Source organism: Panthera uncia, chromosome D2 (genome assembly GCF_023721935.1).
Source record: "Panthera uncia isolate 11264 chromosome D2, Puncia_PCG_1.0, whole genome shotgun sequence".
In the NCBI taxonomy this organism is placed as follows: domain Eukaryota; kingdom Metazoa; phylum Chordata; class Mammalia; order Carnivora; family Felidae; genus Panthera; species Panthera uncia.
Genome location: NC_064818.1, coordinates 71139732 through 71151795, shown reverse-complemented (window position 1 = coordinate 71151795; position 12064 = coordinate 71139732). Strand labels below are relative to the sequence as shown.

Sequence of the window (12064 nt, the reverse complement as noted above, 5' to 3'; positions counted from 1 at the left end):
GGAATAGGCTCCAGTAATTATTGACTCCTGCCTGACTCCAGAATACGGTTTAGAGTTAGCAATCCGGATAATTCTGGCCAGCTACGGACTTCACTTTCAACATTTCAACAGTATAGTTGATAAAACGGCGGAAAGATGCGAGACATCCGTGTCACGACCTGAGTTGCCGAAATACTATTTTGGTTCTGTCTTCTTCGGGTGACTGGATTTTCTCCCCCTCACCAACCAATTTGGGAATTATTTTGAAACTGCCCGAGGATTGCTTTTCCCACCCGAAAAATAAACTCAGCTGCAGTGAAACAGCCGAGCACATGGGCAGTTGGAAGCATTTTGTAACTTTGAGCATCCAAAGGGGTCCTTTAAGCCATGGTCCAGAAAACTCTGTTGAGGCTTCGAGGCAACCTTAAGCTTGGCATTTCTTACTAGAAAGACTTCTGTCGCCCTGAAAAGAAGGAAAACATCCATTTAAAAAACATTCCTGCAGTGAGCGACAGATGTTCCTGGAGCCCGCGGCCACACAGGCTGTTCGGATTAGACTTCAGATACTGTCTCATGCCAGCGAGATGGCATCTCGTAGGCCTCCAGTCACTTCACGTCACATCAGCCGGGTGCTGCTAAGCCAGGAGCCTCAAACATAAAGCACCTTATCCACTGGCTCCTTCAGTGAAGTGATTCGGGCACTGGGAAGTCGGGGTTGGTCCTGAGAACTGGCAGCGGTGTGTGGACGCCTGGGGTGAGCAGCGCCAGGGGAAGCGGCAGGGTCCTCACCCTTGCCCGCGTTACCTCGGACAGTCCGCTGGCCTGAGACGGGGCTCGTCTCCCAGTCCCCTCCCTGGGTTTTCAGTTTGCGTGCTTTTTTGTTTTATTTTTGCATTTTGGGTCTGCGGCAGAGGAAGTTCACGGGTGACCCAGATTGGGAGAGGACGGCTGATTCATGGGCTGCGGGGTTCACGGCGATCTCGAAAGTCTAAAAAGAGTTGAAACTGCTAACAAAAAATAACAGGGTAGGGGCGCCTGGGTGGCTCAGTCGGTTAAGCAGCTGACTCGCGGTTTCGGCTCAGGTCATGACCTCACAGTGTCGTGAGTTGGAGCCCTGTGTGGGCTCTGTGCTGACAGCGCGGAGCCTGCTTGGGATTCTCCCTGTTTCTCTGCCCCTCCCTCGCTCACACTCTGTCTCTCTCAAAGCAAATACATAAATAAAAATAGGATAAGGATGCATTTAGATTCCTGTACTTTGGTTCAAAAGCAGAGGGTTTGCATGTGACCTCAGCTCCCGTGCTGCTGTCCGTGGGAGAGACGGTCTGTCGCCAGCTATTACCCCCTCGTGCGCAGAAGCAGAAGCTCGCCCTTCTATTCTTGATGCGTCAGCTTTCCTGACAGTGTGACGATCATGTTCTCTCACTGAGGCTGAGGGCAGAGACACAAAGCGTGCTTAAATCACAGGCATGGGACCTAAGGACAAAAGGCCACTTTTCCCATGACTATAGCGACCAGCCTTCTCTCTCTCATTCCCACTCAGACTCTGCTTTCATTCCAGAAGGCAAATGGCAGATTGGAAGGGAATAGGCCCAGTACATTCTGGCCTGGCCACAGAGGGTGACCACTCATCGATGGTACCATCTAGGTGTTCCAGGGAATGGAAAGCAGGCCCCGTGAGGAGCTACGAGAGTGGCTAGCCTACAGGGAACACCTCCTGAATCCCTTTATGTGCTTTATGTCACGTAAACATCACAACCAACCTACACGGGAAGGGTCGTTACTTTATGCCTAGTTTACATATGAGGAAACTGAGACCCAGAGGTCATGCTTTAGTGGCAGACACAGACTTACATGCAGAGATTTGGTCCCAGACCTGCCACATGGACTCATGATGGACGTGAACACGTACAGTCTGGATGAAGAGGCTTATGAAGGTTGATGAGGGCAAGCTGACCACTTCCTTAAATACCTGAAGGAAAGACAAATCAGAATTGGACTCCATATAAAGACAGACCAGTTAGAAGTTTCCAGAGCTGGACAAGCTACCCTGCTTCAGGTTCGAGAGAGGGTGAGAGCTTCTTAGTCCTGGAGGATCCAAGCAGAGGCTAGGCGAGGTGATGCAGGCATGAGGCCCCTCTGGCAGGCGGCGGGGTCGTGTGGAGCCCTGCGGGGGTGGCCTGAGGGCCAGGAGCCCTCACCTGAGTCTTATGAGACCTGGGTGTGGGCCCCCCGAGGCCTGCGTAGCCTCAACCTACCTGTCTTGTCTCTCTCTCTCACTGTTCTCTCTGTCTCTCATTCTCTCTCTATCTGCTTCAGCCACTCTCCTCACTCAGCAACCTGTAGCCACACCAGCGTTTCTGTTTCTAGAAGAGGCCAAGTGCTGTCTCACTCCACAGCATTTTTGCATAAGCTGTGGCCTGTGCCTTCTCTTGTTCACATGGCCAGCTCCAGCTCCTCCTTTAGATCCAACTCAAATGTCACCTCCTCCAGGAAGGCCTCCCTGACCACCTTATCCCAAGTAGCTCTTCCCCAGTTAAGTTCATTCCTGTCCTCATGTTTGTTTCCCTCATGGCACAAACTTCAATCTGTGGTTATCTTTTTCGTTTTCTCCGTAGAAAGTAAGTTCCAGGGAGTCAGGGCCTCACATTTGTCTTTTCATTAATATATTCCTGATCCCCTAGCACAGTGTCCATACTTGTGCAATGAATGAGTGAATGACCTTGACCAAATTACTGTGGGTCTCAGTTTTCTAATCTGTTAGATGGGGAGCAGCTGTAGAGGAAATCTGATTAGTACAGGGGTTCTAAACCTTGAACATGCACCACAACCATCCGGAAGGCCTATAAAAACAGATTGCTGGCCTCACCCCCAGAGCCTCAGGTCTGTCGTGGGGCCAGAACTCTGGCATTTCTATGAGTTCCCAGGTAATGTTGTTGCCGCAGGCCACAGAGGCACACACTTTGGGAACTACTGGATTGGACGATCTGCGGGTCCCCTGAGACGCTCATTTTTTAATTTTTCCAAATCAAATAATGAATATGAAAGTGCTCTGCATATAGAAACAGTATATATACACGCAAGAGCTCTTTTGAAACATAACTTTACCTTCAAACGTGGAAGGGGAGGGAGGTGGTGGAAGGAGAGGGGAAAAATCCCGTTCCAATCATGAGGGATTAGCACCTACCGATGGGGTTGATAATGTCTATAATGGCGAAAGGTCAGTTAAATGAAGCCCGGGCGGCCGGGCGAAGGGCCGAGCGGGTCTCTGGGAACAAGGCTTGCAAATGCAAGGCTGCTACAGCCCGCGGGTTTCGAGAGCGCTTCCCGCCAGCTCAGCATTTAATCTCCACCTCGGAGGGTAAAGCTAGAGAATCACAATTAATAAGGGAAGTGAGGGTCGAAAGCAGGGGGCAGCAAAACAAAAGAAGAAACCCCTTGTGACGCTCAGGACGCACCTGATGGCCTGGAGATTTGCCTTCACCTGGCTAGAGGTTTTGTTTGTTAAGTGCGGCTCAGAGTTCACACTCTGCTGAGGTTCCCCAGTGCTCTTGGGTTGCTTTCTTCTCTCGTCTACACAGCTGTCCACCAACCACCTGCATCCCTGCCCAGGGGCCCTCTGCAGTTGGACCCTAAGGGCTTAAGGGGCTGTCTGCCGTCTCTCTGAATTCCACGTTCTCCCAGTGCTGTTTACACCCAAGCGAAGCCTCAGTCTGGGAGAGTGTCTGCTCCCGTGTGGAAACCACCTTTATCGGGAGGGGTCTTCGGGAGCAGACGCAGTAGCCGGGGGCAGCCTGGAGAGGCGCCAGAGAGCAAAGAGCAGTTCCAGCCAGGGTGCAGCTAGTCCGTGCGTGAATCAGGACTCCTGAATCCCAGAAGTGACACATTCCTTCCACGGGCAGTCCTCTGCATGGCTGAAGTGTGCCGCTAGAAACATCCCCCTCATTCTCATCGTGGGTACTTACTGTAGGCCAGGCAATGGGCTGTTCACTTTACTGGACCCTTCCATTTAGTCCTCCTCTTACCCTGAGAGCACAAGTACTAATTTTGTCCCAATTTTCATAAATGAGGAAACTGAACCTTAGAGAAATTTAGAAAGTTGATCAAACTCAAGCTAGAAAGACACAGGTCTGGCTTTGAATCCAGGGGTGCCTGACTCCAGAGCTTTCCCTTAATGAACGGGACAAGGTCCCTCTCTCTGTGTGGAGGGGTGAAATGGAACCCCATTAGCAGAGAGCTACAATTATGAATAGTCCCAGTGGTGGTTTGTCTTGGATTCTTCTCCCGCACATTAACTGTCCGTCTTGACCTGCCTCACCTCTCCACCCTCCGCTGGGGGAACCCCACTTAACTGTTGTCTGGTGGGTGGTGCCACCGTGCCCTAAACCTTTGCTGCTACAGGGGAAGTCTGAGCATGACATGGGAAGGTGGGAGAGGGGATCCATAAATAAATGCGGCACAGGAGAGTGACTTTTATACATACAAAAGTCGAGGACCGCCTGGACTTAAAAGGCCATCTGTCCTCCAAAGGAGGCACTTTTAGAATCTTTTTTTTCTTTTTCAGTTTATCTTGAGAGAGACAGACAGCATGAATGGGACAAGGGCAGAGAGAGAGGGAGAGAGAGGATCCCAAGCAGGCTCTGCCCTGCCAGCACAGAGCCCCACGCAGGGCTTGGACTCACAAAACTGTGAGATAATGACCCGAGCCCAAACCAAGAGTTGGATGCTCAACCAACTGAGCCACCCAGGTGCCCCGGGACTTGCTGGTGCTTCTGATGTGCTCATGAGGTCATGACAGTGCTCAACTTGGAAATCAGCCTGCTACAATATTACATTCCAAAGCACATACATCAGACCTTAAAAGGATTGCGGTTGTGTGGGTTTTTACTGAAGGTGTCTATGGGTGATCAACAGAGGAGGAAATTACGCGGCCCAGCCTGCCTCTAAACTTCCCCCAAATCCTCTTTAATTTCCTAGCTGCTCCCCTCCTTCCCAGCCCCCCAAGGCCAGAGGTATACCTATTAGGCGGTAGCAGGAAGGGCACACTTAATCCACGAATTCTGACTGGTTGTATGGCCTCCCAGAATGCCGTGCTGGGAAAGACCGCAGGACAAGGGCTGGTGTCAGTCTGAAAGAGGGTCATGATCGATTAGTGATGCCTGCCACGGCAGTGATGGAGGAGGCGTTGGCAGCCTGAGGATCACAGGTCTGCTTCAAGCTTGTGTAACCGTGGACAATTCAGTTTACCTCTGCGAGCCTCACTTCCCTCGTGGGCAAAGTGGCACAGTCACGTGCATGTCATTGGGAAATTGTGACAGGGCACTGACCTGCTAGGAGAAATGTGCCGTCCCAGGACGTGGGAGTATGACTACTTCAACAGATCGTGTCGCTTGGGGTCTTGGCAGCTTCCATATGGCATGCTCAGCTTGATTGACTGGAAGATGCTTTATATATATATATATATATATATATATATTTTTTTTTAAGTTTATTTATTTACCTGGAAGGGGGGAGGGGCAGAGAGAGAGAAAGAGAGAATCCCATGCAAGTTCCACACTTTCAGGGTGGAGCCCGATGCGAGGCTCGAACTCAGGATCCATGAGACCATGGCCTGAGTGGAAATCCAGAGCTGGCTGCTTGACTGGCCGAGCCACCCAGGCGCCCCCACCTGAAGATGTTTTGATAAAGGGACTGATCGCAGAGTTGTGGGTGGGACTGAGGTTAGTACAGCACGGCTGATTCAGCCCTACATCCGTCGGGGTGAGAAGTGGGAGCCAGTACGTGGACCCGAAAGCAGATTGTCCCTCGGGGGGCCCCACTGAGAGGAGCTGTGACCATTGGGTGGAGGGGCCACAGCCAGCTCACGGTGACCCCGTGGAGGGGAGTCACACATTTCCTATCTCACCTCTCTTGTCCCCGCCTCCCTCCCTCCCTCCAGGCTGTGCACTGGCTGAGCCAGCCACAAATCAAAGGATCGTTAGGTCTGGTGGTGCGTTAGGTCTGGTCAGCCTCTGTCTTAGCTTGGACTCTAACAAATTTATGAACTCAGTGGTTTACCAACAACGGAAACCTATTTCTTACAGTGCTGGAGGCTGGAGTTCAGAGACCAGCAGTCTGGCCAGGTTCTGGTGGGAGCCCGCTTTCGAGTTGCAGATGGCTGACTTCTCACCGTGTCCTCACGTGGCGGAAAGAGAGAGCTCTGCTCTCTTCATCCTCTTATAGGAGAACCAGTTCCACCGTGGGGGCTCCACCCTCTTGACCTCATCCAAACCTAACTACCTCCCCAAAGCCCCGCCTCCAAATACCATCGCATTGGGGATGAGGGATTTTTCGAGGACACAGACATTCAGTTTGTGACAGCCTCCCTGGGCAGAGAGCTGAGCAGCCAATGCATCTGACTAGCTGTATTCATTTTCTGCACCTATGTGACAAATTACCATGTACTGGGGGGCTTAAAGCAGCAGAAATTTGTTCTCTCACAATCCTGCGGCCAGAAATTCAGAATACAGCCTCCAGGGAAGAATCCTTCCTTGCCTCTTCTGGATTCCTGTGGCTCCAGGTGTCTCTTGGCCCACACCTGTGTCACTCCAATCTCTCCCTCCATCTTTCCATCATCTCTGTGTGCCTTCTACATGTGCCTCTTATGAGGACACTCGTCGTTGGGTTTTTGGGCCCCACCTGGATAATCCAGGGCGATCTTACCTCAAGATCCTTAATCACATCCACGAAGACCCTTTTCCCCCAAATATAACACTCACGGGTTTCAGGGATTTGACGGACACGTCTTTTCGGAGGCTTCCATTCAACCCACTACCCCGGCCTTCCACATCTGACTTTTGTTGCCGAGCTGTGAGAAGCAACTGAACCTCTCTCCTGAAGGCCGCCCTTAGCCCCATGACTTGTGTTCGCCGCTTGTCTGCTCTAACTAGATAATGATCCTTAGGTTGGGACAGGAAAGGGAGGGTCCTCATTTCACAAAGTGCTTATACATTATGGTCTTTATCAAATCACGTATCCCCTGTGAGCCCCTGTTCTACATCTCTTAAAATGAAGCGGTGAGATTAGGCGATGTCTAAAATGGTCTCTACCTCTAGGATCCCGTATGCCGTAACTAATGTCGGGGTGAGGTGGATGTCTCCCTGGTAACCTTGTGCCCACCACTCCTGGTCCGTGACCTGCTTGCTGGCACTGGGGTCACGCTCAGAGCCACAAACATCTTCGACCTTTCCGGGCCACCGGGGGTTTTCATCTGTAGCCCTCTGTCAATCACAAAGAAATGGCCCAGGGACGACGGCCTGCGTCTCTCACACAGGAGCCAAGGCCCACAGGTGCCCTCCCTGGTAGCCTGACGCGGCTTTTAAGCTCAGGCATGTTGGTTTAGCTCAGGTTTCCAGCCAAGCGATTTTTGAATCTCTTCGTGCAGCCAAGTGTGACGGTGACACCAAGACACCTTTTCTAATTGTGTTTTAATTGACAAGACTTGATTTGATTATAGAAGCCTGCACTGCAGTTGAAGGGCTTGTTAAAACATGTATTAAATCCAAAAGATTGCAATGTTTCGCTGTGTAATTATGTAAACAGTCACGTAAATGGAGCAGTTTACAGTCAGCAGGAATGCGTTTTCAATAGCTCGGTAGCAAACTGGCGTCACTGATCAGGGGCAGGTGAATTTATTTTCTTAAGCAGAAACGCAAGGTGGTATCCCTCCCGACCTCAGCCAAGCAAGCTTTTTTAATTTTCTCCTTTTGTGTACATTTCCCCCCTGAAATCTGTTGTGATGGTAAGCAGTGTTTCTGTGTCCTCAGGGGCACGTGAGTTCCCCATAATGGGTAAGGAAAATAAAATGTGCCACGTCTCTGAAATGTTGAGATTTCTCAGCGACAAAAATGATCCAGGCATTAAAAAAAAAAAAAAAAAAAAAAAAAAAAAAAAAATCCCCGACTCAGGTTTTAAAATAGGAATAGAACTACCTTAAAATTCCCCATAGTTTTAATGAAAGTGTCCATTGAATTTACTGAGGATAAAAGAGTGATTTACCTCAAAACCTACTATCTCTGCCTCCCCAAAGGACTTACGAGGCTTGCCCATCGTTTTTGAACTTCAGAATAAATGAAACATTGATCAGAGATGTCATTGACACATTACTTCTTCTTGTCCATCACTTGTGCAACACTGGCCTCTTAGAGGGAAACAGGCCCCACAATCATGTTTCCTCCCGACTCTAAGAAAATAGAAGCTGCAAATGGGCTGGTGAATTATGTGCCTTCCAGTGATTTGAAGGGAAGCATTTACTGAGGGAGAAAATTGTTTTAATCTTATAACAACCAAGGAGGAGAGTTTGTAAAAACACAGCACACCTACACATACACTTGATTTTGTTGCATAGAAACACATGGGAACATTTTCTCCCCCCACCAACTCGCCTGATGCCTCAGCTGAGGGATCTTGCTTTGGTCTGGGCAGGGGCGGGTGGGCCTGGGGGTGTGTGGGGGGTGGGGGGGATGGGAAGCATGCGGGTAGATGTGGGGGGTAGTGAAACCACAGTAAAGTCGGCTGGGAATCCCAGGGACTCAGGACAGATCCAGTGCAGGATCAAGGCCCTCCAGTCCCTTCTGGAAACACAGGACCTGCAGGATACCCAGGGTTCTGCTTCCGAAAGACCCAACTCCTCAAATCACAGGATTGAGGAGTCTGGTGCCACCTTTTCCCAAGCCGACTTGAATAACTTCCTGGCAAACCCACCCCGGTCCTCCTTACCATTGGTATCCCTCCCAGAACTCAACACATGGGGTGTTTTATGAGTTTAGTGTCCACAGTAGCCAAAGACAACAAACAGACAAGCAAATAAATTCAAATCTCAGGATGTCAGTTCTAGAAATGACTAGAGGGGAAAAATAAGAATGGTAAGTGGTCTAAAAAAAAAAATTCATGCTTCCCATTTCTGGAGGGAAGAGGAAAGAAAGGAAGGAGGATGGAGGGAAGGAAACAAAGGCTCCGTATGCATGCATATATATCCCTCTCGGTGTAGACAAATGCACCACAAGGCAGTTCCAAGAGCATGTGTGAGCTGCTGGGGAGAGGGCGGAGGAGTGTGTAAAGGAGGACTTTCACATTTTGCTTGATGTATTTTTTACCAAGGGACCTAATAATGGCGTACTTGTGTCGTTTTCAAAAAGGGGTGGGGGGAAGATTTTAAACAGAAACGTCCAGATTTGGAGGAGAAAATTACAAGTGGCTTGTTTGTATGAAGCACATTATGAATGAACCATGGTAACACAGCAAATGAAGAAGTGAAGGGAACTTGGTATTTATACCCTTCGTCCAGTTCACGTTCCTTTGTCTCCTTTAAGAGAATGCATTTTGCACAAAGATGTGCCTTGGTCAAGAGAGAAAGAGGTAGTTTCTGGAAATACAGTTCATGCTCCGATCATTTCTAAGAGACCCAGAATATATCGTCTGAGAATGGTTCTTCCACACTATGGAGAGTCCATATCCTAGTAACAAAAAGTTCGGAATCTCTAGGAGCTGGGTATTTTCTTGGCACCTTTGGTTTAAAGGGAAGGGTGATTAAACTGTTAGTGATTGTTTTTGCGTTTTATTAGAATGCCTGGTTCAGCTCCATTAGTGCCTGTGCGCCTTAGACCCTGACACAGAAAGGTGTACGTGAGGCTCAGCCTGTATGGTCTTCCCCTTTCCCTGATCAACTCCCTGTCCTCTGTGCCAGGCTTTTCACACGACACTGCACTGCTCTTTGAGCTCCAAGCAAGCGTATGTGTGTGTCTGTGTGTATGAGTGTCCTCTTCCCAAGCAGGTGACATTGTAGGGGAAGAAAACAATTTTTTTTTCCTTCTACCCTTGTAGGTCTCACACTGGGGCTCTGTTAAATTAGACCAACAAAAGATAGTTTCACAAGAGAAAACATCCATTTGTTATGTGTGTGGCACCTTACACGGGAGAAAACTCAGGAAGAGTAACTTAGAGGGATGTTATACGGTGCCAGTGGGCTTCCATATCATCTTAGCAAAGAATAATAAATTAGTAACAAAATGACCAGACAAAGGAAAACGTTCTTAGATTTCCAAGGACAGCAAACTATGGGAAGGCAAATAAAAGGGGAAACTGATAGCAGGGATTCATGGCCGTCCTGTTCTCCAGAGGTTTCCGTACTTAGGTAAGGGAAACTCCGAGAAGGTGTTGTTCTGCATCTGTTTTTTTTTTCTCATTTGCCTCCAGCTCAAAATAATTCTTATGGCAAAGTGGCATATTTGGGGGTGGCATATTCTGATCCCCTACAGTGTGCATGCTTCTCACATGCTCTGTGCTCACCCTTTAGCCCCTCAACTTAACTATAGGTGCTTCACATAGTATACCTTTAATAAATACTTTTTTGGGGGGGGGGTGGAGGTGCTCTTTGCTTGTGTATTGTCTTTCACGAGGTAAGGCTGTGTAACAAATATCCCCGCCCCTCAGTGGCTTGCTGCACTATGGTTTCTCCCGCCTGTTACCTGATGGTGGCCAGTTGTCTGTGGCTCTGCACCATGTGTCTTCTTCATTCTGGGACCCAGACTGAGGGAGCAGCCACTGGCAGGAAGACGCAAAGAGAAAAGAGCAACGGAACTGGGGGAACCACGCAATGGCTCTTAAAACCTCTGCTCAAACTTTGCACGTCACATCTGCTCACGTTTCGGTGCCGAAGCAAGTCGCATGTTCAAGTCCAACAATGGGACAGAGGATATTCCTCCATGGGAAGGCTCTGCAGTTCCCGTAGCTACAGATGGGATGTTCTGGGATGTTCGATTCTGTCACAGGGAGGGCCAGGACTGGTGATAGAGGCAGCGTGCCTCCAGTGCCTGGGGCCACTTGGGCTAAGCCGCCTTCTTGTCAGCCCATCCCAAGTTGGGTCTCTGCCCTTTTTCTTTTTTGTATCCATTTTCTCTTTTTCTTTTACATTTCTATTGTTGTTTTTCTAATTCTAAAAGCACCACCTTCTCACTGTGGTGTATTTCAGACAAAGTGAAAGCATACCTTTTATCACCCTCACTAAAGAACTTTCCATCCCAGCAGCAATCACCAGGAACCATTTGGGGTGTATTGTTGCAGATGGGTCCCATGCTTATACAACCACATAAAGTGTATACACATAAATACGATTTTAGGTAAGTAACCTCTTCCTACCCATCTCCAGATTATCTTGTGACCACACTTTGTAGTTCGCATTATGTCTTTTTATTGAGCTGCCTTATTCTTTTTATGACTATACAGTATTCCATGCTACAGGCGTTCCACATCGACTTATTATTTCCCTACTCATGGAGGTTTATTTTGTTTCCATTTTTTTTCTACTACAAAAACGCTGCAAAGAACATCCTACATGCACATGTGCAAGTAGTTTTGTAAACTGGATCCCTGCAAGTGGATTTGCTGGGTTAGCGCATTTTGCATTTTGGCGGATACTGCCAGGTTTTTCTCCTGAAAGACCGTGCTAGTTCATACCCTCCCCAGTGTGGCTAACGTGCCTGTTTTCACTCTACCCAGCCCTCACGTTTCTTTTAACATTTCACTTTGATAGACACAGATTCACGTAGAAATTGAGAATGTCGTACAGACATTAGCTGTACACAAAATTGGTATAACCAGTAAACTCCTCACCCAGCTGCCCCAGAAGATAGCCCCTTACGTAACCACAGCGTCGTTACCAAAGCCAGGAAATGGACATTGGTGCCAAAGTAGGTGCTACTTGGATTTCACCTGTGTTTGCACGCACCCTTCTTTTTTTCTTTTGGTAAGTAGGCCTGCAAGATTTCATCACGTGTATAGTTTTGCCGGGAACCTTTTTTTTAATAAATTTCATTTATTCCTTTGGAGAGGGGGTTGCAGAGAGAGAGGGAGAGAGAGGACCCCAAGGCAGCCTGATGGGAGGCTCCGGTGCACAAAGTGTGAGATCATGGCCGGAGACAAAACCAAGAGACAGACCCTTAGCCGACTGAGCCCCCCGAGTTCCCCTCGCCAGGAACCTTGTGAACTTAATACATAGTAGTTTTGTTTGCAAGAAATGAACCTTTATCCTCTGTGCAATTTATTTCTGGGG

The 12064-nt window shown here is 48.8% G+C and overlaps 1 long non-coding RNA gene across 1 annotated transcript; it reads right to left on the bottom strand.

Annotated features, from left to right (window-relative positions):
• Positions 1–600: 600 nt before the first annotated feature.
• LOC125933458 (uncharacterized) lies at positions 601–5282 on the bottom strand. The gene is made up of 3 exons (XR_007460960.1): positions 4995–5282; positions 1831–1948; positions 601–1407 (listed from the first exon to the last, which is right to left on the bottom strand). It is a non-coding gene; the product is annotated as an uncharacterized LOC125933458 (long non-coding RNA).
• Positions 5283–12064: the final 6782 nt, after the last annotated feature.